General features: G+C 46.8%; 14 non-coding genes and 1 pseudogene across 14 annotated transcripts; 10 read left to right on the forward strand and 5 right to left on the reverse strand.

The window, feature by feature from the left end:
- Nucleotides 1-5534: 5534 nt before the first annotated feature.
- LOC135015834 (U1 spliceosomal RNA) lies at nucleotides 5535-5698 on the forward strand. The gene has a single exon (XR_010214016.1). It is a non-coding gene; the product is annotated as a U1 spliceosomal RNA (small nuclear RNA).
- A 152-nt stretch (nucleotides 5699-5850) lies between these two features.
- Nucleotides 5851-6013, forward strand: LOC135015909 (U1 spliceosomal RNA). The gene has a single exon (XR_010214079.1). It is a non-coding gene; the product is annotated as a U1 spliceosomal RNA (small nuclear RNA).
- A 655-nt stretch (nucleotides 6014-6668) lies between these two features.
- Nucleotides 6669-6832, forward strand: LOC135015775 (U1 spliceosomal RNA). The gene has a single exon (XR_010213960.1). It is a non-coding gene; the product is annotated as a U1 spliceosomal RNA (small nuclear RNA).
- A 9742-nt stretch (nucleotides 6833-16574) lies between these two features.
- Nucleotides 16575-16737, reverse strand: LOC135015942 (U1 spliceosomal RNA). The gene has a single exon (XR_010214108.1). It is a non-coding gene; the product is annotated as a U1 spliceosomal RNA (small nuclear RNA).
- Nucleotides 16738-16889: 152 nt separating this feature from the next.
- LOC135015824 (U1 spliceosomal RNA) lies at nucleotides 16890-17053 on the reverse strand. Its single transcript, XR_010214007.1, has one exon. It is a non-coding gene; the product is annotated as a U1 spliceosomal RNA (small nuclear RNA).
- Nucleotides 17054-17728: 675 nt separating this feature from the next.
- Nucleotides 17729-17891, reverse strand: LOC135015887 (U1 spliceosomal RNA). The gene has a single exon (XR_010214065.1). It is a non-coding gene; the product is annotated as a U1 spliceosomal RNA (small nuclear RNA).
- Nucleotides 17892-18043: 152 nt separating this feature from the next.
- Nucleotides 18044-18207, reverse strand: LOC135015808 (U1 spliceosomal RNA). The gene has a single exon (XR_010213991.1). It is a non-coding gene; the product is annotated as a U1 spliceosomal RNA (small nuclear RNA).
- Nucleotides 18208-18800: 593 nt separating this feature from the next.
- Nucleotides 18801-18928, reverse strand: LOC135015991 (U1 spliceosomal RNA; annotated as a pseudogene).
- Nucleotides 18929-19072: 144 nt separating this feature from the next.
- On the forward strand, nucleotides 19073-19188 carry LOC135016031 (U5 spliceosomal RNA). Its single transcript, XR_010214178.1, has one exon. It is a non-coding gene; the product is annotated as a U5 spliceosomal RNA (small nuclear RNA).
- Nucleotides 19189-19458: 270 nt separating this feature from the next.
- On the forward strand, nucleotides 19459-19574 carry LOC135016048 (U5 spliceosomal RNA). The gene has a single exon (XR_010214194.1). It is a non-coding gene; the product is annotated as a U5 spliceosomal RNA (small nuclear RNA).
- Nucleotides 19575-19838: 264 nt separating this feature from the next.
- LOC135016016 (U5 spliceosomal RNA) lies at nucleotides 19839-19954 on the forward strand. Its single transcript, XR_010214164.1, has one exon. It is a non-coding gene; the product is annotated as a U5 spliceosomal RNA (small nuclear RNA).
- Nucleotides 19955-20228: 274 nt separating this feature from the next.
- LOC135016049 (U5 spliceosomal RNA) lies at nucleotides 20229-20344 on the forward strand. Its single transcript, XR_010214195.1, has one exon. It is a non-coding gene; the product is annotated as a U5 spliceosomal RNA (small nuclear RNA).
- Nucleotides 20345-20619: 275 nt separating this feature from the next.
- On the forward strand, nucleotides 20620-20735 carry LOC135016035 (U5 spliceosomal RNA). The gene has a single exon (XR_010214182.1). It is a non-coding gene; the product is annotated as a U5 spliceosomal RNA (small nuclear RNA).
- Nucleotides 20736-21009: 274 nt separating this feature from the next.
- LOC135016008 (U5 spliceosomal RNA) lies at nucleotides 21010-21125 on the forward strand. Its single transcript, XR_010214156.1, has one exon. It is a non-coding gene; the product is annotated as a U5 spliceosomal RNA (small nuclear RNA).
- A 275-nt stretch (nucleotides 21126-21400) lies between these two features.
- On the forward strand, nucleotides 21401-21516 carry LOC135016062 (U5 spliceosomal RNA). Its single transcript, XR_010214207.1, has one exon. It is a non-coding gene; the product is annotated as a U5 spliceosomal RNA (small nuclear RNA).
- Nucleotides 21517-27752: the final 6236 nt, after the last annotated feature.

Here is a 27752-nt window from a genome sequence, read left to right on the forward strand (position 1 = left end):
TATATTTTTTTTTTTATATCATTAATTATCATCTCTATACTAGCAGACGCAGTACGGTAGTCCACGGCTGTAGCTACCTCTGTGTCGTCAGTCACTCGTCATCCATAAGTATACTAGTATCCATCCATCTCCATTGTTTACCTGAGGTGCCTTTTAGTTGTGCCTATTAAAATATGGAGAACAAAAATGTTGAGGTTCCAAAAATAGGGAAAGATCAAGATCCACTTCCACCTCGTGCTGAAGCTGCTGCCACTAGTCATGGCCGAGACGATGAAATTCCATCAACGTCGTCTGCCAAGGCCGATGCCCAATGTCATAGTACAGAGCATGTAAAATCCAAAACACAAAAGATCAGTAAAAAAATGACTCAAAAATCTAAATAAAAATCGTCGGAGGAGAAGCGTAAACTTGCCAATATGCCATTTACCACACGGAGTGGCAAGGAACGGCTGAGGCCCTGGCCTATCTTCATGGCTAGTGGTTCAGCTTCACATGAGGATGGAAGCACTCAGCCTCTCGCTAGAAAAATGAAAAGACTTAAGCTGGCAAAAGCACAGCAAAGAACTGTGCGTTCTTCAAAATCACAAATCCACAAGGAGAGTCCAATTGTGTCGGTTGCGATGCCTGACCTTCCCAACACTGGACGTGAAGAGCATGCACCTTCCACCATTTGCACGCCCCCTGCAAGTGCTGGAAGGAGCACCCGCAGTCCAGTTCCTGATAGTCAGATTGAAGATGTCAGTGTTGAAGTACACCAGGATGAGGAGAATATGGGTGTTGCTGGCGCTGGGGAGGAAATTGACAAGGAGGATTCTGATGGTGAGGTGGTTTGTTTAAGTCAGGCACCCGGCGAGACACCTGTTGTCCGTGGGAGGAATATGGCCATTGACATGCCTGGTGAAAATACCAAAAAAATCAGCTCTTCGGTGTGGAAGTATTTCAACAGAAATGCGGACAACAGGTGTCAAGCCGTGTGTTGCCTTTGTCAAGCTGTAATAAGTAGGGGTAAGGACGTTAACCACCTCGGAACATCCTCCCTTATACGTCACCTGCAGCGCATTCATCATAAGTCAGTGACAAGTTCAAAAACTTTGGGCGACAGCGGAAGCAGTCCACTGACCAGTAAATCCCTTCCTCTTGTAACCAAGCTCACGCAAACCACCCCACCAACTCCCTCAGTGTCAATTTCCTCCTTCCCCAGGAATGCCAATAGTCCTGCAGGCCATGTCACTGGCAATTCTGACGAGTTCTCTCCTGCCTGGGATTCCTCCGATGCATCCTTGAGTGTAACGCCTACTGCTGCTGGCGCTGCTGTTGTTGCTGCTGGGAGTCGATGGTCATCCCAGAGGGGAAGTCGTAAGACCACTTTTACTACTTCCACCAAGCAATTGACTGTCCAACAGTCCTTTGCGAGGAAGATGAAATATCACAGCAGTCATCCTGCTGCAAAGCGGATAACTGAGGCCTTGGCATCCTGGGCAGTGAGAAACGTGGTTCCGGTATCCATCATTACTTCAGAGCCAACTATAGACTTGATTGAGGTACTGTGTCCCCGGTACCAAATACTATCTAGGTTCCATTTCTCTAGGCAGGCGATACCGAAAATGTACACAGACCTCAGAAAAAGACTCACCAGTGTCCTAAAAAATGCAGTTGTACCCAATGTCCACTTAACCACGGACATGTGGACAAGTGGAGCAGGGCAGACTCAGGACTATATGACTGTGACAGCCCACTGGGTAGATGTATTGACTCCCGCCGCAAGAACAGCAGCGGCGGCACCAGTAGCAGCATCTCGCAAACGCCAACTCTTTCCTAGGCAGGCTACGCTTTGTATCACCGCTTTCCAGAATACGCACACAGATGAAAACCTCTTACGGCAACTGAGGAAGATCATCACAGAATGGCTTACCCCAATTGGACTCTCCTGTGGATTTGTGGCATCGGACAACGCCAGCAATATTGTGCGTGCATTATATCTGGGCAAATTCCAGCACGTCCCATGTTTTGCACATACCTTGAATTTGGTGGTGCAGAATTATTTAAAAAACGACAGGGGCGTGCAAGAGATGCTGTCGGTGGCCACAAGAATTGCGGGACACTTTCGGCGTACAGGCACCACGTACAGAAGACTGGAGCAACACCAAAAACGCCTGAACCTGCCCTGCCATCATCTGAAGCAAGAAGTGGAAACGAGGTGGAATTCAACCCTCTATATGCTTCAGAGGATGGAGGAGCAGCAAAAGGCCATTCAAGCCTATACATCTGACCACGATATAGGAGGTGGAATGCACCTGTCTCAAGCGCAGTGGAGAATGATTTCAACGTTGTGCAAGGTTCTGCAACCTTTTGAACTTGCCACACGTGAAGTCAGTTCAGACACTGCCAGCCTGAGTCAGGTCATTCCCGTCATCAGGCTTTTGCAGAAGAAGCTGGAGACATTGAAGGAGGAGCTAAGACAGAGCGATTCCGCTAGGCATGTGGGACTTGTGGATGGAGCCCTTCATTCGCTTAACCAGGATTCACGGGTGGTCAATCTGTTGAAATCAGAGCACTACATTTTGGCCACCGTGCTCGATCCTAGATTTAAAACCTACGTTGTATCTCTCTTTCCGGCAGACACAAGTCTGCAGGGGTTCAAAGACCTGCTGGTGAGAAAATTATCAAGTCAAGCGGAACTTGATCGGTCAACAGCTCCTCCTTCACAGTCTCCCGCAATTGGGGGTGCGAGGAAAAGGCTCAGAATTCCGAGCCCACCCGCTGGCAGTGATGCAGGGCAGTCTGGAGCGACTGCTGATGCTGACATCTGGTCCGGACTGAAGGACCTGCCAACGATTACGGACATGTCGTCTACTGTCACTGCATATGATTCTCTCACCATTGAAAGAATGGTGGAGGATTATATGAGTGACCGCATCCAAGTAGGCACGTCAGACAGTCCGTACGTATACTGGCAGGAAAAAGAGGCAATTTGGAGGCCCTTGCACAAACTGGCTTTATTCTACCTAAGTTGCCCTCCCACAAGTGTGTACTCCGAAAGAGTGTTTAGTGCCGCCGCTCACCTTGTCAGCAATCGGCGTACGAGGTTACTTCCAGAAAATGTGGAGAAGATGATGTTCATTAAAATGAATTATAATCAATTGCTCCGTGGAGACATTGACCAGCAGCAATTGCCTCCACAAAGTATACAGGGAGCTGAGATGGTGGATTCCAGTGGGGACGAATTGATAATCTGTGAGGAGGGGGATGTACACGGTGATGAATCGGAGGATGATGATGAGGTGGACATCTTGCCTCTATAGAGCCAGTTTGTGCAAGGAGAGATTTATTGCTTCTTTTTTGGTGGGGGTCCAAACCAACCCGTCATTTCAGTCACAGTCGTGTGGCAGACCCTGTCACTGAAATGATGGGTTGGTTAAAGTGTGCATGTCCTGTTTATACAACATAAGGGTGGGTGGGAGGGCCCAAGGCAATTCCACCTTGCACCTCTTTTTTCTTTTATTTTTCTTTGCGTCATGTGCTGTTTGGGGAGTGTTTTTTGGAAGGGCCATCCTGCGTGACACTGCAGTGCCACTCCTAGATGGGCCAGGTGTTTGTGTCGGCCACTTGGGTCGCTGAGCTTAGTCACACAGCTACCTCATTGCGCCTCTTTTTTTCTTTGCGTCATGTGCTGTTTGGGGAGTGTTTTTTGGAAGGGCCATCCTGCGTGACACTGCAGTGACACTCCTAGATGGGCCAGGTGTTTGTGTCGTCCACTTGGGTCGCTGAGCTTAGTCACACAGCTACCTCATTGCGCCACTTTTTTTCTTTGCGTCATGTGCTGTTTGGGGAGTGTTTTTTGGAAGGGCCATCCTGCGTGACACTGCAGTGCCACTCCTAGATGGGCCAGGTGTTTGTGTCGGCCACTTGGGTCGCTGAGCTTAGTCACACAGCTACCTCATTGCGCCTCTTTTTTTCTTTGCGTCATGTGCTGTTTGGGGAGTGTTTTTGGAAGGGCCATCCTGCGTGACACTGCAGTGCCACTCCTAGATGGGCCAGGTGTTTGTGTCGGCCACTTGGGTCGCTGAGCTTAGTCACACAGCTACCTCATTGCGCCTCTTTTTTTCTTTGCGTCATGTGCTGTTTGGGGAGTGTTTTTTGGAAGGGCCATCCTGCGTGACACTGCAGTGCCACTCCTAGATGGGCCAGGTGTTTGTGTCGGCCACTTGGGTCGCTGAGCTTAGTCACACAGCTACCTCATTGCGCCTCTTTTTTTCTTTGCGTCATGTGCTGTTTGGGGAGTGTTTTTTGGAAGGGCCATCATGCGTGACACTGCAGTGCCACTCCTAGATGGGCCAGGTGTTTGTGTCGGCCACTTGGGTCACTGAGCTTAGTCATCCAGCGACCTCGGTGCAAATTTTAGGACTAAAAATAATATTGTGAGGTGTGAGGTGTTAAGAATAGACTGAAAATTAGTGGAAATTATGGTTATTGAGGTTAATAATACTTTGGGATCAAAATGACTCCCAAATTCTATGATTTAAGCTGTTTTTTAGGGTTTTTTGAAAAAAACACCCGAATCCAAAACACACCCGAATCCGACAAAAAAAATTCGGTGAGGTTTAGCCAAAATGCGTTCGAACCCAAAACACGGCCGCGGAACCGAACCCAAAACCAAAACACAAAACCCGAAAAATTTCCGGTGCACATCTCTAGTGGCCATGCCATGTCACTGTGCAGGAGCCAGCACCGCTCACACACTAGTCCCCGGTGCAGCCCCCAACCCCCGGGACACCCGGAGCAACAAAATGTAGATTCAGGCCACCAGGCCACGCCCCTACCTATGAAACCATGCCTCCTTTTTACCATTGCGCTGCTTATCTGCGCGCACTGCATTACAATCTCCCTCGCCACCTCTCTGGGTGTCACCAGTGATAGTGACACCTCTGCCATGCTTGTAGCAGCTGGTCCTAAGATCTACACCTCAAGCCCTGAGTGTTTGCCCTTGTGACTTGTTGATCATCATAGCAAAGCAGATGCTTACAGAAAACTGCAGGGGCTTAGATTGAAAATAAAAAAAATTGTTGGGATAATTGGTAGAGAGGAGAACCGAATTCCCCACGAACCCCACGAACTCCTCCTCCGAGGCAGGCTCGGTTGTTCCCGCCTGACTCGGAAAACCTGAACAAGGGAAAATGTCATCATCCCGCTGTCGGATTCTCGCGAGATTCGGATTTCATATAAAGAGTGCAAGCATTCCTGGGGGAAGGCCTGCAGCAGATGGATTTGCATATGGTGATGTCATCCAAGCAGTGGGTCAAAGTTGGCTTCAGAAACAAACAGGAATGCTTGCACTAGTTGTTGCATTTGGTTTGTTGTTTGGGGGTGCTTCAGTATTAGGCAGCCTTCTGCCCTCCCATGTTCATCTGAAAATATGTGTTCTCCCTGCAGTTGTTGTCCCCAGATGAGAGTTCCCTTGTGCTGCCTCAGTTGAATCTCCTTTACTTGACAGAGATGTGCCTGAGCAGCGGCCCTCCCCAGCCCTATCCCAAATCATACTTATTTTGCATATGAGATACCATGGTCATGAAGATTATTCTCCCAGGGTGAGGTTCATTCATTGCATTCTGGGTATGCTGACCCCTGTGATTTCCCCAAATGTGGGTAACTCGACTGCATTATTTGTGGTAGTGGGGGACTGTGTTTGTGTTTTCCTCTGGTCAGCTCTGGTAAAAGTCAGATTTCTTTGTTTCAGATCTTCCTCTAGCCTTGTTCTTCTTTCGAGAGTTCCCTTGTGCTGCCTCAGTTGGATCTCCTTCACTTGACAGGGGGGTGCCCGAGCAGCGACCCTCCCCAGCTCAAGCCCAACTCCTACTTACCTGCCAGGTGAGATACTATGATCATGAAGGTGCTTCTTCCAGGGCAAGGCTCACCCATTGCACTCTGGGTGTGCTGCCCCTGCGATTTCCCCAAATGTGGGAAACTTGACTGCATAATTTGTGTTTCCCCTGGTCGGCTCTCGTATAATTCAGATCTCTTTGTCTCAGGTCTCTCTCCAGCCTAGTTTGCTGTCTGTTTCCACTTCTTTTTTCTTGAGCCCCTCCCTTTTATACCCTTGTGCACTATCCTGACTTCTCCTCCTGTCTGCTTACTTTGTGCCTTCCAATGCACAATGCAAACTACACACCCTTTTACTTGCCTTACAGAGCAGCTCTGGAGCTGTTACAGTGCCAAGCTGCTGTAAGAAATCAGCTTGAATGCTTCAGGGGCTGGGGCATTGTCAACATGAGCCCCACACCGAAGGAGGGTGGGGGTGTTTAATGCGAACTAAGGGTCATCCAAGCGCCGCAAAAGGCCGCCATGCCCTGCATACCCCTTTTCTCTTTTCATATGCAGATGAGGGATCCAGCCAACTTTGGCCCACTGCTTGGATGACATCACCGTATGCAAATCCGTCTTCTGCAGAACTTCCCCCAGGAATGCTTGTACTAGTTGTTGCATTTGGTTTGTTGTTTGGGGGTGCTTCAGTATTAGGCAGCCTTCTGCCCTCCCATGTTCATCTGAAAATATGTGTTCTCCCTGCAGTTGTTGTCCCCAGATGAGAGTTCCCTTGTGCTGCCTCAGTTGAATCTCCTTTACTTGACAGAGATGTGCCTGAGCAGCGGCCCTCCCCAGCCCTATCCCAAATCATACTTATTTTGCATAGGCGATACCATGGTCATGAAGATTGTTCTCCCAGGGTGAGGTTCATTCATTGCATTCTGGGTATGCTGACCCCTGTGATTTCCCCAAATGTGGGAAACTCGACTGCATTATTTGTGGTAGTGGGGGACTGTGTTTGTGCTTTCCTCTGGTCAGCTCTGGTAAAAGTCAGATTTCTTTGTCTCAGATCTTCCTCTAGCCTTGTTCTTCTTTCGAGAGTTCCCTTGTGCTGCCTCAGTTGGATCTCCTTCAGTTGACAGGGGGTGCCCGAGCAGCAATCCTCCACAGCTCTGGCCCAACTCCTACTTACCTGCCAGGTGAGATACTATGATCTTCACTGTTAGGGCAATCAGGATGTGGAATTCCCTGCCAGGGAAGGTGGTAATGGCGGACTCTGTAATTGGATTTAAAAAAGGAATGGATACATTTCTGAATGAAAAAGCTATCCAAGGTTATAATACTTAAAATATCAACATGGTTAATCCGGGGGTAACATGAGTTGTAGTAGCTAACTAGTCATAAAACATTATTCAGCAAGTATGTAGAATCATCACAACTTAAAACAGGTTGAACACGATGGGCAATTTGCCTCTATTCAACCTCAAAAACTATGTTACTATATGTTACTATATTACTATGTTACTGTAGTATACAGAACACCACAATGCAATGAGCAGTGATAGTGAGCACTGATGAGGATACTAGAACTGACACTGAGCAGCAAGATGCAGCACTGGACTATTAGTAATGTACTGTAGTATGCTGAGCACAACAATGCAGCACAAGACAATGAGCAGTGATACTGAGCACTGATGAGGATACTACTGAGAACTGACACTGAGCAGGAGAGACACACTACTAGTATTACTGAGCAGCAATAAGTATCCACTGATACTGAGCACTGATATTGAGATTTCCACTGAGAGAACATAGCCACGTCCTCTCCGCTCTCTCTTCAATGCACGAGTAAAAATGGCGGCAACGCGCAGCTCTTTATATGGAATCCGAATCTCGCGAGAATCCGACAGCGGGATGATGACATTTTCCCTTGTTCAGGTTTTCCGAGTCAGGCGGGAACAACCGAGCCTGCCTCGGAGGAGGAGTTCGTGGGGTTCGTGGGGAATTCGGTTCTCGGAGAACCGAACCCGCTCCTCTCTACCTTATACCCATCAATTTTTTTTATTTTCAATCTAAGCCCCTGCAGTTTTCTGTAAGCATCTGCTTTGCTATGATGATCAACAAGTCACAAGGGCAAACACTCAGGGCTTGAGGTGTAGATCTTAGGACCAGCTGCTACAAGCATGGCAGAGGTGTCACTATCACTGGTGACACCCAGAGAGGTGGCGAGGGAGATTGTAATGCAGTGCGCGCAGATAAGCAGCGCAATGGTAAAAAGGAGGCATGGTTTCATAGGTAGGGGCGTGGCCTGGTGGCCTGAATCTACATTTTGTTGCTCCGGGTGTCCCGGGGGTTGGGGGCTGCACCGGGGACTAGTGTGTGAGCGGTGCTGGCTCCTGCACAGTGACATGGCATGGCCACTAGAGATGTGCACCGGAAATTTTTCGGGTTTTGTGTTTTGGTTTTGGGTTCGGTTCCGCGGCCGTGTTTTGGGTTCGAACGCGTTTTGGCTAAACCTCACCGAATTTTTTTTGTCGGATTCGGGTGTGTTTTGGATTCGGGTGTTTTTTTCAAAAAACCCTAAAAAACAGCTTAAATCATAGAATTTGGGAGTCATTTTGATCCCAAAGTATTATTAACCTCAATAACCATAATTTCCACTAATTTTCAGTCTATTCTTAACACCTCACACCTCACAATATTATTTTTAGTCCTAAAATTTGCACCGAGGTCGCTGGATGACTAAGCTCAGTGACCCAAGTGGCCGACACAAACACCTGGCCCATCTAGGAGTGGCACTGCAGTGTCACGCATGATGGCCCTTCCAAAAAACACTCCCCAAACAGCACATGACGCAAAGAAAAAAAGAGGCGCAATGAGGTAGCTGTGTGACTAAGCTCAGCGACCCAAGTGGCCGACACAAACACCTGGCCCATCTAGGAGTGGCACTGCAGTGTCACGCAGGATGGCCCTTCCAAAAAACACTCCCCAAACAGCACATGATGCAAAGAAAAAAAGAGGCGCAATGAGGTAGCTGTGTGACTAAGCTCAGCGACCCAAGTGGCCGACACAAACACCTGGCCCATCTAGGAGTGGCACTGCATTGTCACGCAGGATGGCCCTTCCAGAAACACTCCCCAAACAGCACATGACGCAAAGAAAAAAAGAGGCGCAATGAGGTAGCTGTGTGACTAAGCTCAGCGACCCAAGTGGCCGACACAAACACCTGGCCCATCTAGGAGTGGCACTGCAGTGTCACGCAGGATGGCCCTTCCAAAAAACACTCCCCAAACAGCACATGACGCAAAGAAAAAAAGTGGCGCAATGAGGTAGCTGTGTGACTAAGCTCAGCGACCCAAGTGGACGACACAAACACCTGGCCCATCTAGGAGTGTCACTGCAGTGTCACGCAGGATGGCCCTTCCAAAAAACACTCCCCAAACAGCACATGACGCAAAGAAAAAAAGAGGCGCAATGAGGTAGCTGTGTGACTAAGCTCAGCGACCCAAGTGGCCGACACAAACACCTGGCCCATCTAGGAGTGGCACTGCAGTGTCACGCAGGATGGCCCTTCCAAAAAACACTCCCCAAACAGCACATGACGCAAAGAAAAATAAAAGAAAAAAGAGGTGCAAGGTGGAATTGCCTTGGGCCCTCCCACCCACCCTTATGTTGTATAAACAGGACATGCACACTTTAACCAACCCATCATTTCAGTGACAGGGTCTGCCACACGACTGTGACTGAAATGACGGGTTGGTTTGGACCCCCACCAAAAAAGAAGCAATAAATCTCTCCTTGCACAAACTGGCTCTATAGAGGCAAGATGTCCACCTCATCATCATCCTCCGATTCATCACCGTGTACATCCCCCTCCTCACAGATTATCAATTCGTCCCCACTGGAATCCACCATCTCAGCTCCCTGTATACTTTGTGGAGGCAATTGCTGCTGGTCAATGTCTCCACGGAGCAATTGATTATAATTCATTTTAATGAACATCATCTTCTCCACATTTTCTGGAAGTAACCTCGTACGCCGATTGCTGACAAGGTGAGCGGCGGCACTAAACACTCTTTCGGAGTACACACTTGTGGGAGGGCAACTTAGGTAGAATAAAGCCAGTTTGTGCAAGGGCCTCCAAATTGCCTCTTTTTCCTGCCAGTATACGTACGGACTGTCTGACGTGCCTACTTGGATGCGGTCACTCATATAATCCTCCACCATTCTTTCAATGGTGAGAGAATCATATGCAGTGACAGTAGACGACATGTCCGTAATCGTTGGCAGGTCCTTCAGTCCGGACCAGATGTCAGCATCAGCAGTCGCTCCAGACTGCCCTGCATCACCGCCAGCGGGTGGGCTCGGAATTCTGAGCCTTTTCCTCGCACCCCCAATTGCGGGAGACTGTGAAGGAGGAGCTGTTGACCGATCAAGTTCCGCTTGACTTGATAATTTTCTCACCAGCAGGTCTTTGAACCCCTGCAGACTTGTGTCTGCCGGAAAGAGAGATACAACGTAGGTTTTAAATCTAGGATCGAGCACGGTGGCCAAAATGTAGTGCTCTGATTTCAACAGATTGACCACCCGTGAATCCTGGTTAAGCGAATGAAGGGCTCCATCCACAAGTCCCACATGCCTAGCGGAATCGCTCTGTCTTAGCTCCTCCTTCAATGTCTCCAGCTTCTTCTGCAAAAGCCTGATGACGGGAATGACCTGACTCAGGCTGGCAGTGTCTGAACTGACTTCACGTGTGGCAAGTTCAAAGGTTGCAGAACCTTGCACAACGTTGAAATCATTCTCCACTGCGCTTGAGACAGGTGCATTCCACCTCCTATATCGTGGTCAGATGTATAGGCTTGAATGGCCTTTTGCTGCTCCTCCATCCTCTGAAGCATATAGAGGGTTGAATTCCACCTCGTTTCCACTTCTTGCTTCAGATGATGGCAGGGCAGGTTCAGGCGTTTTTGGTGTTGCTCCAGTCTTCTGTACGTGGTGCCTGTACGCCGAAAGTGTCCCGCAATTCTTGTGGCCACCGACAGCATCTCTTGCACGCCCCTGTCGTTTTTTAAATAATTCTGCACCACCAAATTCAAGGTATGTGCAAAACATGGGACGTGCTGGAATTTGCCCAGATATAATGCACGCACAATATTGCTGGCGTTGTCCGATGCCACAAATCCACAGGAGAGTCCAATTGGGGTAAGCCATTCTGTGATGATCTTCCTCAGTTGCCGTAAGAGGTTTTCATCTGTGTGCGTATTCTGGAAAGCGGTGATACAAAGCGTAGCCTGCCTAGGAAAGAGTTGGCGTTTGCGAGATGCTGCTACTGGTGCCGCCGCTGCTGTTCTTGCGGCGGGAGTCAATACATCTACCCAGTGGGCTGTCACAGTCATATAGTCCTGAGTCTGCCCTGCTCCACTTGTCCACATGTCCGTGGTTAAGTGGACATTGGGTACAACTGCATTTTTTAGGACACTGGTGAGTCTTTTTCTGAGGTCTGTGTACATTTTCGGTATCGCCTGCCTAGAGAAATGGAACCTATATAGTATTTGGTACCGGGGACACAGTACCTCAATCAAGTCTATAGTTGGCTCTGAAGTAATGATGGATACCGGAACCACGTTTCTCACTGCCCAGGATGCCAAGGCCTCAGTTATCCGCTTTGCAGCAGGATGACTGCTGTGATATTTCATCTTCCTCGCAAAGGACTGTTGGACAGTCAATTGCTTGGTGGAAGTAGTAAAAGTGGTCTTACGACTTCCCCTCTGGGATGACCATCGACTCCCAGCAGCAACAACAGCAGCGCCAGCAGCAGTAGGCGTTACACTCAAGGATGCATCGGAGGAATCCCAGGCAGGAGAGAACTCGTCAGAATTGCCAGTGACATGGCCTGCAGGACTATTGGCATTCCTGGGGAAGGAGGAAATTGACACTGAGGGAGTTGGTGGGGTGGTCTGCGTGAGCTTGGTTACAAGAGGAAGGGATTTACTGGTCAGTGGACTGCTTCCGCTGTCGCCCAAAGTTTTTGAACTTGTCACTGACTTATGATGAATGCGCTGCAGGTGACGTATAAGGGAGGATGTTCCGAGGTGGTTAACGTCCTTACCCCTACTTATTACAGCTTGACAAAGGCAACACACGGCTTGACACCTGTTGTCCGCATTTCTGTTGAAATACTTCCACACCGAAGAGCTGATTTTTTTGGTATTTTCACCAGGCATGTCAATGGCCATATTCCTCCCACGGACAACAGGTGTCTCGCCGGGTGCCTGACTTAAACAAACCACCTCACCATCAGAATCCTCCTTGTCAATTTCCTCCCCAGCGCCAGCAACACCCATATTCTCCTCATCCTGGTGTACTTCAACACTGACATCTTCAATCTGACTATCAGGAACTGGACTGCGGGTGCTCCTTCCAGCACTTGCAGGGGGCGTGCAAATGGTGGAAGGTGCATGCTCTTCACGTCCAGTGTTGGGAAGGTCAGGCATCGCAACCGACACAATTGGACTCTCCTTGTGGATTTGTGATTTTGAAGAACGCACAGTTCTTTGCTGTGCTTTTGCCAGCTTAAGTCTTTTCATTTTTCTAGCGAGAGGCTGAGTGCTTCCATCCTCATGTGAAGCTGAACCACTAGCCATGAAGATAGGCCAGGGCCTCAGCCGTTCCTTGCCACTCCGTGTGGTAAATGGCATATTGGCAAGTTTACGCTTCTCCTCCGACGATTTTTATTTAGATTTTTGAGTCATTTTTTTACTGATCTTTTGTGTTTTGGATTTTACATGCTCTGTACTATGACATTGGGCATCGGCCTTGGCAGACGACGTTGATGGAATTTCATCGTCTCGGCCATGACTAGTGGCAGCAGCTTCAGCACGAGGTGGAAGTGGATCTTGATCTTTCCCTATTTTTGGAACCTCAACATTTTTGTTCTCCATATTTTAATAGGCACAACTAAAAGGCACCTCAGGTAAACAATGGAGATGGATGGATACTAGTATACTTATGGATGACGAGTGACTGACGACACAGAGGTAGCTACAGCCGTGGACTACCGTACTGCGTCTGCTAGTATAGAGATGATAATTAATTATATAAAAAAATATATATATATAACTACTGTAGGTATATATAATATAATGACGGACCTGGTGGACACTGTCAGCAGACTGCTAAACTACTAGTATGAAGAAGATAGAAAAAAACTTCCACCACAGGTAGGTAGGTATACAATTATGGACGAGCACTGACGACACAGAGATAGCCACAGCCGTGGCCTACCATACTGCGTCTGCTAGTATAGAGATGATAATTAATGATATAAAAAAAAATATATATAACTACTGTAGGTATATATAATATAATGACGGACCTGGTGGACACTGTCAGCAGACTGCTAAACTACTAGTATGAAGAAGATAGAAAAAAAAACCCACCACAGTTAGGTATACAATTATGGACGAGTGACGACACAGAGGTAGGTACAGCCGTGGACTACCGTACTGCGTCTGCTAGTATAGATAATATACTAAATATATTACTACTGTAGGTATATAATATAATGACGGACCTGGTGGACACTGTCAGCAGACTCCTAAACTACTAGTATGAAGAAGATAGAAAAAAAAAACCCACCACAGGTAGGTATACAATTATGGACGAGCACTGACGACACAGAGGTAGGTACAGCCGTGGACTACCGTACTGCATCTGCTAGTATAGATAATATAATAAATATATTACTACTGTAGGTATATAATATAATGACGGACCTGGTGGACACTGTCAGCAGACTGCTAAACTACTAGTATGAAGAAGATAAAAAAAAAAACCCACCACAGGTAGGTAGGTATACAATTATGGACGAGCACTGACGACACAGAGATAGCCACAGCCGTGGACTACCGTACTGCGTCTGCTAGTATAGATAATATAATAAATATATTACTACTGTAGGTATATAATATAATGATGGACCTGGTGGACACTGTCAGTAGACTCCTAAACTACTAGTATGAAGAAGATAGAAAAAAAAAACCCACCACAGGTAGGTAGGTATACAATTATGGACGAGCACTGACGACACAGAGATAGCCACAGCCGTGGACTACCGTACTGCGTCTGCTAATATAGAGATGATAAAGATGAAAAAAAAAATATAACACTACTGCAGGTAAATATTTATATAATATATGTATGACAGACCTGCTGGACACTGTCAGCAGAATGCATTTATAGAATAAAAAAAAAACACCACAGGAGTGTTTAACTTTTTCAGGCAGACAATATACTGGTGGTCACACTGGCAGCAAAAGTGTGCACTGTACTCCTGCTATAACTGCTCCCCAGTCTCCCCCACAATTAAGCTGTGTGAGCAGTGAGCACTCAGCACAGTCAGATATACATAGATGATATATCATGCAGCACACTGAGGCTGAGCACAGATATGGTATGTGTATCGTTTTTTTTCAGGCAGAGAACGGATTATAAATAATAAAACTGGTGGTCACTATCAGCAAAACTCTGCACTACTGAGTACTCCTGACAAGTTCAACTGCTCCCCAAATTAGTAGTAAATCAAATGTCACTCGTCTCTATCTTCTAATCTAAACGGAGAGGACGCCAGCCACGTCCTCTCCCTATCAATCTCAATGCACGTGTGAAAATGGCGGCGACGCGCGGCTCCTTATATAGAATCCAAGTCTCGTGAGAATCCGACAGCGGGATGATGACGTTCGGGCGCGCTCGGGTTAACCGAGCAAGGCGAGAGGATCCGAGTCTGCTCGGACCCGAGCAAAAAAGGGTGAAGTTCGGGCGGGTTCGGATTCCGAGGAACCGAACCCGCTCATCTCTTATGGCCACCCAGCATGACGCCTCCCTTCTTGACCATGCTGTAATTGCAGTCGCACTGCAGTTCAGCGTGATCATAAAAAATGGTGTAGCCTCCTGCTGGTGCAGACTGTATGTGCGCGCAGGAAGCCGCCACCATTTTTGTGATCACAGCGGCTGAATGTGATGTCATACAGCTGCTGTGACCACGCCCCCTGTGTCTCCTCCATTGCAGACCCCATTTTGAAGCCTTGCCCCCGCACCGCTCCATCCCTGACTTGGAAATGGAGTGTTGCTGACCCCCCTCTCCCCCCCTGCCCCGATTGACAGGCAGAGGCGATCGCATTCTCTGCGGGGTGCCGCAGAAAATGCAGGCACATGCGTATGCTCTTAGCAATTTTTGCAGTTGGATCACTTATTGTGATTGCAATCCAACCTGAATCAGGCCCTATTACCTATCACAATGCGCTGCGGGCAGTACAAAATTGGTTTAATATAGGAGAAAAACCCCCAGACCTGTGCTCCTTAACTGTACCTGGTGGCTAGTGGAGCGGCTGCCCAGTAATCAGTGTCCACGCCAGTGCGCACACGGTCCACCCCCTACGGCCACGCTCCCCTTCATCAGCGGCCTCGTGATCCGGAAGGGCGGTGTGTGTGTGACTGACCTTAGGAAGAAACCGGAGCCTCCGCTGCAGTGACCCAGCAACCAGGGCACGGGAGTATACAGCGCCGCTGGGAGTGATGAAGCTGCAGTAAAGATGTCTATTAGACCTAGCCTGCTGCAGCCCTTGTAGATTCTCATAAAACAAGTTCTTCTTTTCTTGTCAAAATGAATAGCTAAGAATTGGCTTCCTGAGGCAGGCCCCTGTTAAGTGGCCTGCTACTGAAGGCACCAACTACAAACTGAGCTCCCTGTTCATGGAAGCGGGGTTATAGAGGAGGATGCGCTGAGCATCTTGGGAACAGTCAAAAGCTTTGAGTCGGTTGGTGCCTCAGATCAAGATCCTACTCTACACCCCAATGTGAATCCTTGTGGAGTCCTGTGTACCCCACAGAAGAAATTAATGTGTCACACCCATTGGCAGCAACCTTAGAATAGCTGCTGATGGGCACAATTGAGAAAGGAAGGGGGGGGGACATTTGAATCCAGCACATAGATGCAATTCAAATATGTAATTTGTACCTTCCTATTTTAAAATATAATGGATGAACTTCACCCTGTGAGAACAATCTTCATGATCAAGAGATCTCATATGCAAAATAAGTATGAGTTGGGATAGGGCTGGGGAGGGTGGCTGCTCGGGCAGCCCCTCCCCCATCAAGTTAAGGAGATTCAACTGAGGAAGCACAAGGGAACTCTCGTCTGGGGACAACAACTGCAGGGAGACCACATCTTTTCAGATGAACATGGGAGGGCGGAAGGCTGCCTAATACTGAAGCACCATCAAATATCAAACCATATGCAACAACTAGTACAAGCATTCCTGGGGGAAGGTCTGCAGCAGACGGATTTGCATACGGTGATGTCATCCAAGCAGTGGGCCAAAGTTGGCTGGAACCCTCATCTGCATATGAAAAGAGAAAAGGGGCATGCAGGGCATGGCGGCCTTTTGCGGTGCTTGGATGACCCCTAGTTCGCATTAAACACCCCCACCCTCCTTTGGTGTGGGGCTCATGTTGGCTATGCCCCAGCCCCTGAAGCATTCAAGCTGATTTCTTGCAGCAGCTGGGCACTGTAACAGCTCCAGAGCTGCTCTGTAAGGCAACTAAAAGGGTGTGGGCCCTGCAGCACTACCTGTAGTTCGCATTGTGCGTTGGAAGGCACAAAGTAAGCAGACGGGAGAAGTCAGGATAGTGCGCAAGGGCATAGAAGGGAGTGGCTCCAGAAAAGAGAAGTGGAAACAGACAGCAAACTAGGCTGGAGAGAGACCTGAGACAAAGAGATCTGAATTATACGAGAGCCGACCAGGGGAAACACAAATTATGCAATCAAGTTTCCCACATTTGGGGAAATCACAGGAGCAGCACACCCAGAGTGCAATGGGTGAGCCTTGCCCTGGGAGAAGCACCTTCATGATCATAGTATCTCACCTGGCAGGTAAGTAGGAGTTGGGCTAGAGCTGGGGAGGGTCACTGCTCGGGCACCCCCCTGTCAAGTGAAGGAGATCCAACTGAGGCAGCACAAGGGAACTCTCGAAAGAAGAACAAGGCTAGAGGAATATATGAGACAAAGAAATCTGACTTTTACCAGAGCTGACCAGAGGAAAACACAAACACAGTCCCCCACTACCACAAAAAATGCAGGCGAGTTTCCCACATTTGGGGAAATCACAGGGGTCAGCATACCCAGAATGCAATGAATGAACCTCACCCTGGGTGAACAATCTTCATGACCATGGTGTCTCCTATGCAAAATAAGTATGATTTGGGATAGGGCTGGGAGGGCCGCTGCTCAGGCACATCTCTGTCAAGTAAAGGAGATTCAACTGAGGCAGCACAAGGGAACTCTCATCTGGGGACAACAACTGCAGGGAGAACACATATTTTCAGATGAACATGGGAGGGCAGAAGGCTGCCTAATACTGAAGCACCCCCAAACAACAAACCAAATGCAACAACTAGTGCAAGCATTCCTGGGGCAAGGCCTGCAGCAGATGGATTTGCATATGGTGATGTCATCCAAGCAGTGGGTCAAAGTTGGCTTCAACCCTCATCTGCATATGAAAAGAGAAAAGGGGCGTGCAGGGCATGGCGGCCTTTTGCGGTGCTTGGATTACCCCTAGTTCGCATTAAACACCCCCACCCACCTTTGGTGTGGGGCTCATGTTGGCCATGCCCCATCCCCTGAAGCATTCAAGCTGATTTCTTGCAGCAGCTGGGCACTGTAACAGCTCCAGAGCTGCTCTTTAAGGCAAGTAAAAGATTGTGTGGGCCCTGCAGCACTACCTGTAGTTTGCATTGTGCATTGGAAGGCACAAAGTAAGCAGACGGGAGGAGAAGTCAGGATAGTGCACAAGGGTATAGAAGGGAGGGGCTCAAGATAAAAGAAGTGGAAACAGACAGCAAACTAGGCTGGAGAAAGACCTGAGACAAAGAGATCTGAATTATACGAGAGCCGACCAGAGGAAACACAAATTATGCAGTCAAGTGTCCCACATTTGGGGAAATCGTAGGAGCAGCACACCCAGAGTGCAATGGGTGAGCCTTGCCCTGGGAGAAGCACCTTCCTGATCATAGTATCTCACCTGGCAGGTAAGTAGGAGTTGGGCTAGAGCTGGGGAGGGTCGCTGCTCGGGCACCCCCCTGTCAAGTGAAGGAGATCCACCTGAGGCAGCACAAGGGAACTCTCGAAAGAAGAACAAGGCTAGAGGAAAATCTGAGACAAAGAAATCTGAGTTTTAACAGAGCTGACCAGAGGAAAGCACAAACACAGTCCCCCACTACCACAAATAATGCAGTCGAGTTTCCCACATTTGGGTAAATCACAGGGGTCAGCATACCCAAAATGCAATGAATGAACCTCACCCTGGGAGAACAATCTTCATGACCATGGTATCTCCTATGCAAAATAAGTATGATTTGGGATAGGGCTGGGGAGGGCCGCTGCTCATGCACATCTCTGTCAAGTAAAGGAGATTCAACTGAGGCAGCACAAGGGAACTCTCATCTGGGGACAACAACTGCAGGGAGAACACATATTTTCAGATGAACATGGGAGGGCAGAAGGCTGCCTAATACTGAAGCACCCCCAAACAACAAACCAAATGCAACAACTAGTGCAAGCATTCCTGGGGGAAGTTCTGCAGAAGACGGATTTGCATACGGTGATGTCATCCAAGCAGTGGGCCAAAGTTGGCTGGAACCCTCATCTGCATATGAAAAGAGAAAAGGGGTATGCAGGGCATGGCGGCCTTTTGCGGCGCTTGGATGACCCTTAGTTCGCATTAAACACCCCCACCCTCCTTCGGTGTGGGGCTCATGTTGGCCATGCCCCATCCCCTGAAGCATTCAAGCTGATTTCTTGCAGCAGCTTGGCACTGTATCAGCTCCAGAGCTGCTCTGTAAGGCAAGTAAAAGGGTGTGGGCCCTGCAGCACTACCTGTAGTTTGCATTGTGCATTGGAAGGCACAAAGTAAGCAGACAGGAGGAGAAGTCAGGATAGTGCACAAGGGTATAAAAGCGAGTTTCCCACATTTGGGAAAATCACAGGGGTCAGCATACCCAGAATGCAATGAATGAACCTCACCCTGGGAGAACAATCTTCATGACCATGGTATCTCCTATGCAAAATAAGTATGATTTGGGATAGGGCTGGGGAGGGCCGCTGCTCAGGCACATCTCTGTCAAGTAAAGGAGATTCAACTGAGGCAGCACAAGGGAACTCTCATCTGGGGACAACAACTGCAGGGAGAACACATATTTTCAGATAAAAATCTTGGTCATGCTCTGGTTTCTCTTCAGAACGAACAAATCTTTCGCCTTTTATTAAAGATTTCCGTGGAGAGGAGCAAAACCGAGTTTTATCTCAATTTTTGCATGCCCCATCTTTTTGGGGTTTCTTTTATCGGTTTAAAGATAGAATGAGTGTGCTTTAATGTAAGCTCATTTGCATAGAAATGACAGTAAATGTTTGTTTCTTTTCAAACAGAACTTTCTTGACCATGCTACTTGCTTGAAAGATCTGGGAGCACATGGAATACAGTACAAACCATGCTTATAGCAAGGAGAAGCCAGGTGAGAAATCTGCTTACTTTCAAGTTGGGCGCTCACTTTGATCTGAATGAGGACTGCTGGCACAGCATTTAGGCGACAGGTGGAATCTTGGTCATGCTCTGGTTTCTCTTCAGAACGAACAAATCTTTCGCCTTTTATTAAAGATTTCTGTGGAGAGGAGCAAAACTGAGTTTTATCTCAATTTTTGCATGCCCCATATTATTGGGGTTTCTTTTATCAGTTTCTTGTTAGCTTTAATGTAAGTTTATTTGCATAACAATGACTATAAATGTCTGTTTCTTTTCAAGCAGAACTTTCTTGACCATTCTAATTGCTTGAAAGATCTGGGAGCACATGGAAAAGAGTACAAACCATGCTTATAGCAAGGGGAAGCCTGGTGAGAAATCTGCTTTCTTTCTTTCAAATTGGGTGCTCACTTTGCGCTGAATGAGGACTGCTGGCATGGCACTCAGGCGACAGGTGGAATCTTAGTCATACTCTGGTTTCTCTTCAAAACGAACAGATCTTTCGCCTTTTACTAAAGATTTCCGTGGAGAGGAGCAAAACTGAGTTTTATCTCAATTTTTGCATGCTCCGTCTTATTGGGGTTTCTTTTATCGGTTTAAAGATAGAACGAGTGTGCTTTAATGTAAGCTCATTTGCATAGAAATGACAGTAAATGTTTGTTTCTTTTCAAACAGAACTTTCTTGACTATACTAAATGCTTGAAAGATCTGGGAGCACATGGAAAAGAGTACAAACCATGTTTATAGCAAGGGGAAGCCTGGTGAGAAATCTGCTTTCTTTCTTTCAAATTGGGTGCTCACTTTGAGCTGAATGAGGACTGCTGGCATGGCACTCAGGCGACAGGTGGAATCTTGGTCATGTTCTGGTTTCTCTTCAGAACGAACAAATCTTTCGCCTTTTATTAAAGATTTCCGTGGAGAGGAGCAAAACTGAGTTTTATCTCAATTTTTGCATGCCCCATCTTATTGGGATTTTATTTTATCGGTTTAAAGATAGAACGAGTGTGCTTTAATGTAAGCTCATTTGCATAGAAATGACAGTAAATGTTTGTTTCTTTTCAAACAGAACTTTCTTGACCACACTAATTGCTTGAAAGATCTGGGAGCACATGGAAAAGAGTACAAACCATGTTTATAGCAAGGGGAAGCCTGGTGAGAAATCTGCTTTCTTTCTTTCAAATTGGGTGCTCACTTTGAGCTGAATGAGGATTGCTGGCATGGCACTCAGGCGACAGGTGGAATCTTGGTCATGCTCTGGTTTCTCTTCAAAACGAACAGATCTTTCGCCTTTTACTAAAGATTTCCGTGGAGAGGAGCAAAACTGAGTTTTATCTCAATTTTTGCATGCTCCGTCTTATTGGGGTTTCTTTTATCGGTTTAAAGATAGAACGAGTGTGCTTTAATGTAAGCTCATTTGCATAGAAATGACAGTAAATGTTTGTTTCTTTTCAAACAGAACTTTCTTGACTATACTAATTGCTTGAAAGATCTGGGAGCACATGGAAAAGAGTACAAACCATGTTTATAGCAAGGGGAAGCCTGGTGAGAAATCTGCTTTCTTTCTTTCAAATTGGGTGCTCACTTTGAGCTGAATGAGGACTGCTGGCATGGCACTCAGGCGACAGGTGGAATCTTGGTCATGTTCTGGTTTCTCTTCAGAACGAACAAATCTTTCGCCTTTTACTAAAGATTTCCGTGGAGAGGAGCAAAACTGAGTTTTATCTCAATTTTTGCATGCCCCATCTTATTGGGGTTTTATTTTATCGGTTTAAAGATAGAACGAGTGTGCTTTAATGTAAGCTCATTTGCATAGAAATGACAGTAAATGTTTGTTTCTTTTCAAACAGAACTTTCTTGACCACACTAATTGCTTGAAAGATCTGGGAGCACATGGAAAAGAGTACAAACCATGTTTATAGCAAGGGGAAGCCTGGTGAGAAATCTGCTTTCTTTCATTCAAATTGGGTGCTCACTTTCAGCTGAATGAGAACTGCTGGCATGGCACTCAGGCGACAGGTGGAATCTTGGTCATGCTCTGGTTTCTCTTCAGAACTAACAAATATTTCGCCTTTTATTAAAGATTTCCGTGGAGAGGAGCAAAACTGAGTTTTATCTCAATTTTTGCATGCCCCATATTATTGGGGTTTCTTTTATCAGTTTAAAGACAGAACGAGTGTGCTTTCTTGTTAGCTTTAATGTAAGTTTATTTGCATAACAATGACAGTAAATGTTGTTTCTTTTCAAACAGAACTTTCTTGACCATGCTACTTGCTTAAAGGTCTGGGAGCACATGGAAAACAGTACAAACCATGCAGTATCACAAGAGCCTTTATTTGATCTTTCATGAAGATAGAGCAGAATTGAGGACACGTCAACAATTTCTGCCGAAGGTGGTTCATCTTTCCACATGGTGCCTTTGGCCACTGACACCTTCGTTGAGTCAAAGTCTCTGGCTGTGGTCAGAACTTTGAAAATGTATGTCACCAGAACGGTTCAGATTAGGAAAACAGAGGCTCTGTTTGTCCTGTATGCTCCCAACAGGATTTGGTGTCCTGCTTCCATGCAGACCATTATGCGCTGGATCTGTGGTAAGATTCAGCATGCTCGTTCCACGGCAGGATTGCCGTTACTGAAGTAGGTGAAGACCCATTCTACTAGAAAGGTGGGTTCATCCTTGGCAGCTGGTCGGGGAGTCTCGGCATTGCAACTTTGCCGAGCAGCTATTTAGTAAACACTTTTGCTAAGTTTTACAAGTTTGATACCTTGGCTGATGATAACCTCAAGTTGGGTCATTCGGTGCTGCAGAGTCGTACGCACTCTCCCACCCGTTCAAGAGCTTTGGTATAACCCCATGGTTCTTAATGTGACCCCAGCATCCTCTAGGTCGTATGAGAAAATAGGATTTTAATACCTACCGGTAAATCCTTTTCTCTTAGTCTGTAGAGGATGCTGGGCACCCGTCCCAGTCCATACTGTGTCTGCAGTTATTACTTGTGGTTATACACATGTTGTGTTATGGTTCTGGTCAGCTTTTTGCTGCAATTGTTCATGCCGTTGGCTTGTGTTCTGTTGAATGCCACGTTCTGCGGCATGTTTAAGGTGTGAGCTGGTAAGATGCTCACCTTAGTTTAACAATAAATCCTTTCCTCGAAATGTCCGTCTCCCTGGGCACAGTTCCTATAACTGGAGTCTGGAGGAGGGGCATAGAGGGAGGAGCCAGTTCACACCCTTTGAAAGTCTTAAAGTGCCCATGTCTCTTGCGGATCCCGTCTATACCCCATGGTTCTTAATGTGACCCCAGCATCCTCTACGGACTAAGAGAAAAGAATGCCCTTGCGCACTATCCTGACTTCTCCTCCCGTCTGCTTACTTTGTGCCTTCCAACGCACAATGCGAACTACAGGTGGTGCTGCAGGGCCCACACCCTTTTACTTGCCTTACAGAACAGCTCTGGAGCTGTTACAGTGCCCAGCTGCTGCAAGAAATCAGCTTGAATGCTTCAGGGGATGGGGCATGGCCAACATGAGCCCCACACCAAAGGAGGGTGGGGGTGTTTAATGTGAACTAGGTGTCATCCAAGCACTGCAAAAGGCCGCCATGCCCTGCATGCCCCTTTTCTCTTTTCATATGCAGATGAGGGTTCCAGTCAACTTTGGCCCACTGCTTGGATAACATCACCGTATGCAAATCTGTCTGCTGCAGACCTTCCCCCAGGAATGCTTGTACTAGTTGTTGCATATGGTGCTTCAGTATTAGGCAGCCTTCCGCCCTCCCATGTTCATCTGAAAAGATGTGGTCTCCCTGCAGTTGTTGTCCCCAGACGAGAGTTCCCTTGTGCTTCCTCAGTTGAATCTCCTTAACTTGACGGGGGAGGTGCTGCCCGAGCAGCCCTCCCCAGCCCTATCCCAACTCATATTTATTTTGCATATGAGATCTCTTGATCATGAAGATTGTTCTCACAGGGTGAGGTTCATCCATTATATTTTAAAATAGGAAGGTACGAATTACATATTTGAATTGCATCTATGTGCTGGATTCAAATGTCCCCCCCCCTTCCTTTCTCAATTGTGCCCGTCAGCAGCTATTCTAAGGTTGCTGCCAATGGGTGTGACACATTAATTTCTTCTGTGGGGTACACTGGACTCCACAAGGATTCACATTGGGGTGTAGAGTAGGATCTTGATCTGAGGCACCAACCGGCTCAAAGCTTTTGACTGTTCCCAAGAAGCTCAGTGCATTCTCCTCTATAACCCCGCTTCCATGAACAGGGAGCTCAGTTTGTAGTTGGTGCCTTCAGTAGCAGGCCAATTAACAGGGGCCTGCCTCAGGCAGCCTATTCTTAGCTATTAATTTTGACAAGAAAAGAAGAACTTGTTTTATGAGAATCTACAAGGGCTGCAGCAGGCTAGGTCTAATAGACATCTTTACTGCAGCTTCATCACTCCCAGCGGCGCTGTATACTCCCGTGCCCTGGTTGCTGGGTCACTGCAGCGGAGGCTCCGGTTTCATCCTAAGGTCAGTCACACACACACCACCCTTCCGGATCACGAGGCCGCTGCTGAAGGGGAGCGTGGCCGTAGGGGGTGGGCCGTGTGCGCACTGCGGTGGACACTGATTACTGGGCAGCCGCTCCACTAGCCACCAGGTACAGTTAAGGAGCACAGGTCTGGGAGTTTTTCTCCTATATTAACCCAATTTTGTACTGCCCGCAGCGCATTGTGATAGGTAATAGGGCCTGATTCAGGTTGGATTGCAATCACAATAAGCGATCCAACTGCAAAAATTGCTAAGAGCATACGCATGTGCCTGCATTTTCTGCGGCACCCCGCAGAGAATGTGATCGCCTCTGCCTGTCAATCGGGGCGGGGAAGGGGGGGAGAGGTGGGTCAGCAACACTCCATTTCCAAGTCAGGGATGGAGCGGTGCGGGGGCAAGGCTTCAAAATGGGGTCTGCAACGGAGGAGACACAGGGGGCGTGGTCACAGCGACTGTATGACATCACATTCAGCCGCTGTGATCACAAAAATGGTGGCGGCTTCCTGCGCGCACATACAGTCTGCACCAGCAGGAGCCTACACCATTTTTTATGATCACGCTGAACTGCAGTGCGACTGCAATTACAGCATGGTCAAGAAGGGAGGCGTCATGCTGGGTGGCCATGCCCTGTCACTTTGCAGGAGCCAGCACCGCTCACACACTAGTCCCCGGGTGCAGCCCCCAACCCCCGGGACACCCGGAGCAACAAAATGTAGATTCAGGCCACCAGGCCACGCCCCTACCTATGAAACCATGCCTCCTTTTTACCATTGCACTGCTTATCTGCGCGCACTGCATTACAATCTCCCTCGCCACCTCTCTGGGTGTCACCAGTGATAGTGACACCTCTGCCATGCTTGTAGCAGCTGGTCCTAAGATCTACGCCTCAAACCCTGAGTGTTTGCCCTTGTGACTTGTTGATCATCATAGCGAAGCAGATGCTTACAGAAAACTGCAGGGGCTTAGATTGAAAATAAAAAAATTGATAGGGTATAAGGTAGAGAGGAGCGGGTTCGGTTCTCCGAGAACCGAATTCCCCACGAACTCCACGTGGTTTACACTGGTCCGAGGCAGGCTCGGTTGTTCCCGCCTGACTCGGAAAACCTGAACAAGGGAAAATGTCATCATCCCGCTGTCGGATTCTCGCGAGATTCGGATTCCATATAAAGAGCTGCGCGTTGCTGCCATTTTTACTCGTGCATTGAAGAGAGAGCGGAGAGGACGTGGCTATGTTCTCTCAGTGGAAATCTCAATATCAGTGCTCAGTATCAGTGGTTACTTATTGCTGCTCAGTAATACTAGTAGTGTGTCTCTCCTGCTCAGTGTCAGTTCTCAGTAGTATCCTCATCAGTGCTCAGTATCACTGTTCATTGTCTTGTGCTGCATTGTGTTGCTCAGCATAATACAGTACATTACTAATAGTCCAGTGCTGCATCTTGCTGCTCAGTGTCAGTTCTAGTATCCTCATCAGTGCTCACTATCACTGCTCATTGCATTGTGGTGTTCTGTATACTACAATAACATAGTAATATAGTAACATAGTTTTTGAGGTTGAATAGAGGCAAATTGCCCATCGTGTTCAACCTGTTTTAAGTTGTGATGATTCTACATACTTGCTGAATAATGTTTTATGACTAGTTAGCTACTATAACTCATGTTACCCCCGGATTAACCATGTTGATATTTTAAGTATTATAACCTTGGATAGCTTTTTCATTCAGAAATGTATCCATTCCTTTTTTAAATCCAATTACAGAGTCCGCCATTACCACCTTCCCTGGCAGGGAATTCCACATCCTGATTGCCCTAACAGTGAAGAAACCTTTCCTCCATTGCGTTCTGAACTTTCCTCCAGTCGCAGCGAGTGACCACGTGTTCTTTTAATAAATAATTCCTCTGATAACTCTTTGTTATGTATCTTTACATATTTGAAGATATTAATAATATCTCCTCTTAGGCACCTCTTTTCTAGTGTATAAATATTCAGCCTAGTAAGTCTTTCCTTATAGTCCAGTACTTTAAGGCCTTTAATCAATTTAGTCTTCAGGATCTCTGACACTTCCATGAGCAGCAGAGTAGTGCAATGGAAGCATGCTGGGCCCATAACCCAGAGGTCGATTGATCGAAACTATCCTCTGCTATGTGCATTTTTTTTTTTATAATTAAAGTAATCAAAAACTGGGATTGATATTTTGGCACTTTTATTTTTACTTAAAGTACAATAACTTTTATCATTTTAATTTGTTTTAATAGTATATTGACAGCATTGTTTTCTTTAAAAAATCCACTTAATTTTCTTTACCCTATTACTGAAATGGTAATTGACAAAAACAAACTACATTGTCACCAGAAGAGCAATGCAAAATGTACAAGTGATATATGAAAATCATCTTCCATCTTGAATTTCAATGATGCATTGGGACAACAATTTGTGAGAAACATCTTCACCCATAAAGAAAGATTTTCTTAATTCCTTACCTGTGTGCTGATTAGATATCACCTTGTTTTCACATTAAACAGACTTCCCCATGAGGAAGCAGCAAGGATGCAGTGACGTTTCCTGGTGTCAACCTGTATTATTTCAGTAGACATTGAAATGAGGATGCATCTTTGATGCCTTTCCAATGAAGCAAGTTTAATTCAGTAATAGGTGAAAAACCATTCCTACAAAGGTGTTAATCAGAGACTTGGCTTTGTGGACACTTTTCAGAGAGCAAATTTGTTAGCATAAACATAAAATCAGAAAATGAAGAGCTGTTTAATCACTCAATTGGACTTTTCTGCCAGCATAATTTTTTTTCTCTGCAACTCACTGCTAAATTGTGCTTCCTAGCTGTTTTTTTATAAAATCACTTAATCAAATCTAACTCTGATTACATCAGAGAAGGCCAGGTACCCTACACCATAAGGGGGGTTTTTGAAATTTTGACTTGTCTACTTAAAGATCACCAAAATCTGATTACAAGGTCAATTACATCCCTGGGTGGGATTGAACCACCAACCTTTTGGTTAATAGCCAAACATGCTAACCGATTGCGCCACAGAGACACCTTGCGAAAGTCAATACTGACAAAGGCTAATAAGCATTCATCTAGAACGTTTCCTAGAAAAACTTTAAAAAGTCAATAATCTGGAGAATTTTTGTAAGAAACACATTGGTACTTTCCCATGATGAGTGAGTGCTTCAGGATTTCTTGCACTTACATGGGCTATTAACCAAAAGGTTGGTGGTTCAATCCCACCCAGGGATGTAATTGACCTTGTCATCAGATTTTGGTGATCTTTAAGTAGACAAGTCAAAATTTCAAACCCCCTCTTATGGTGTAGGGTACCTGGCCTTCTCTGACGTAATCAGAGTTAGATTTAATTAAGTGATTTTATAAAAAACAGCTAGGAAGCACAATTTAGCAGTGGGTTGCAGAGAAAAAAATAACATTTTAAACCTACCGGTAATTTTTTTTTCTCGTAGTCCGTAGAGGATGATGGGGACTCCGTAAGGACCATGGGGGATAGACGGGCTCCGCAGCAGACATGGGCACTTTAAGAAAGACTTTAGACCTGGGTGTGCACTGGCTCCTCCCTCTATGCCCCTCCTCCATACCTCAGTTAGAGAAACTGTGCCCAGAGGAGACGGACAGTACGAGGAAAGGATTTTTGTTAATCCAAGGTCAAGATTCATACCAGCCACACCAATCACACCGTATAACTTGTGATATACTACCCAGTTAACAGTATGAAAACAACATAGCATCAGTCCAAGACCGATGAAAACTAACATATAACCCTTATGTAAGCAATAACTATATACAAGTCTTGCAGAAGTAGACCGCACTTGGGACGGGCACC

The sequence above is a fragment of the Pseudophryne corroboree genome, unplaced genomic scaffold, assembly GCF_028390025.1.
Source record: "Pseudophryne corroboree isolate aPseCor3 unplaced genomic scaffold, aPseCor3.hap2 scaffold_298, whole genome shotgun sequence".
Lineage (NCBI taxonomy): Eukaryota > Metazoa > Chordata > Amphibia > Anura > Myobatrachidae > Pseudophryne > Pseudophryne corroboree.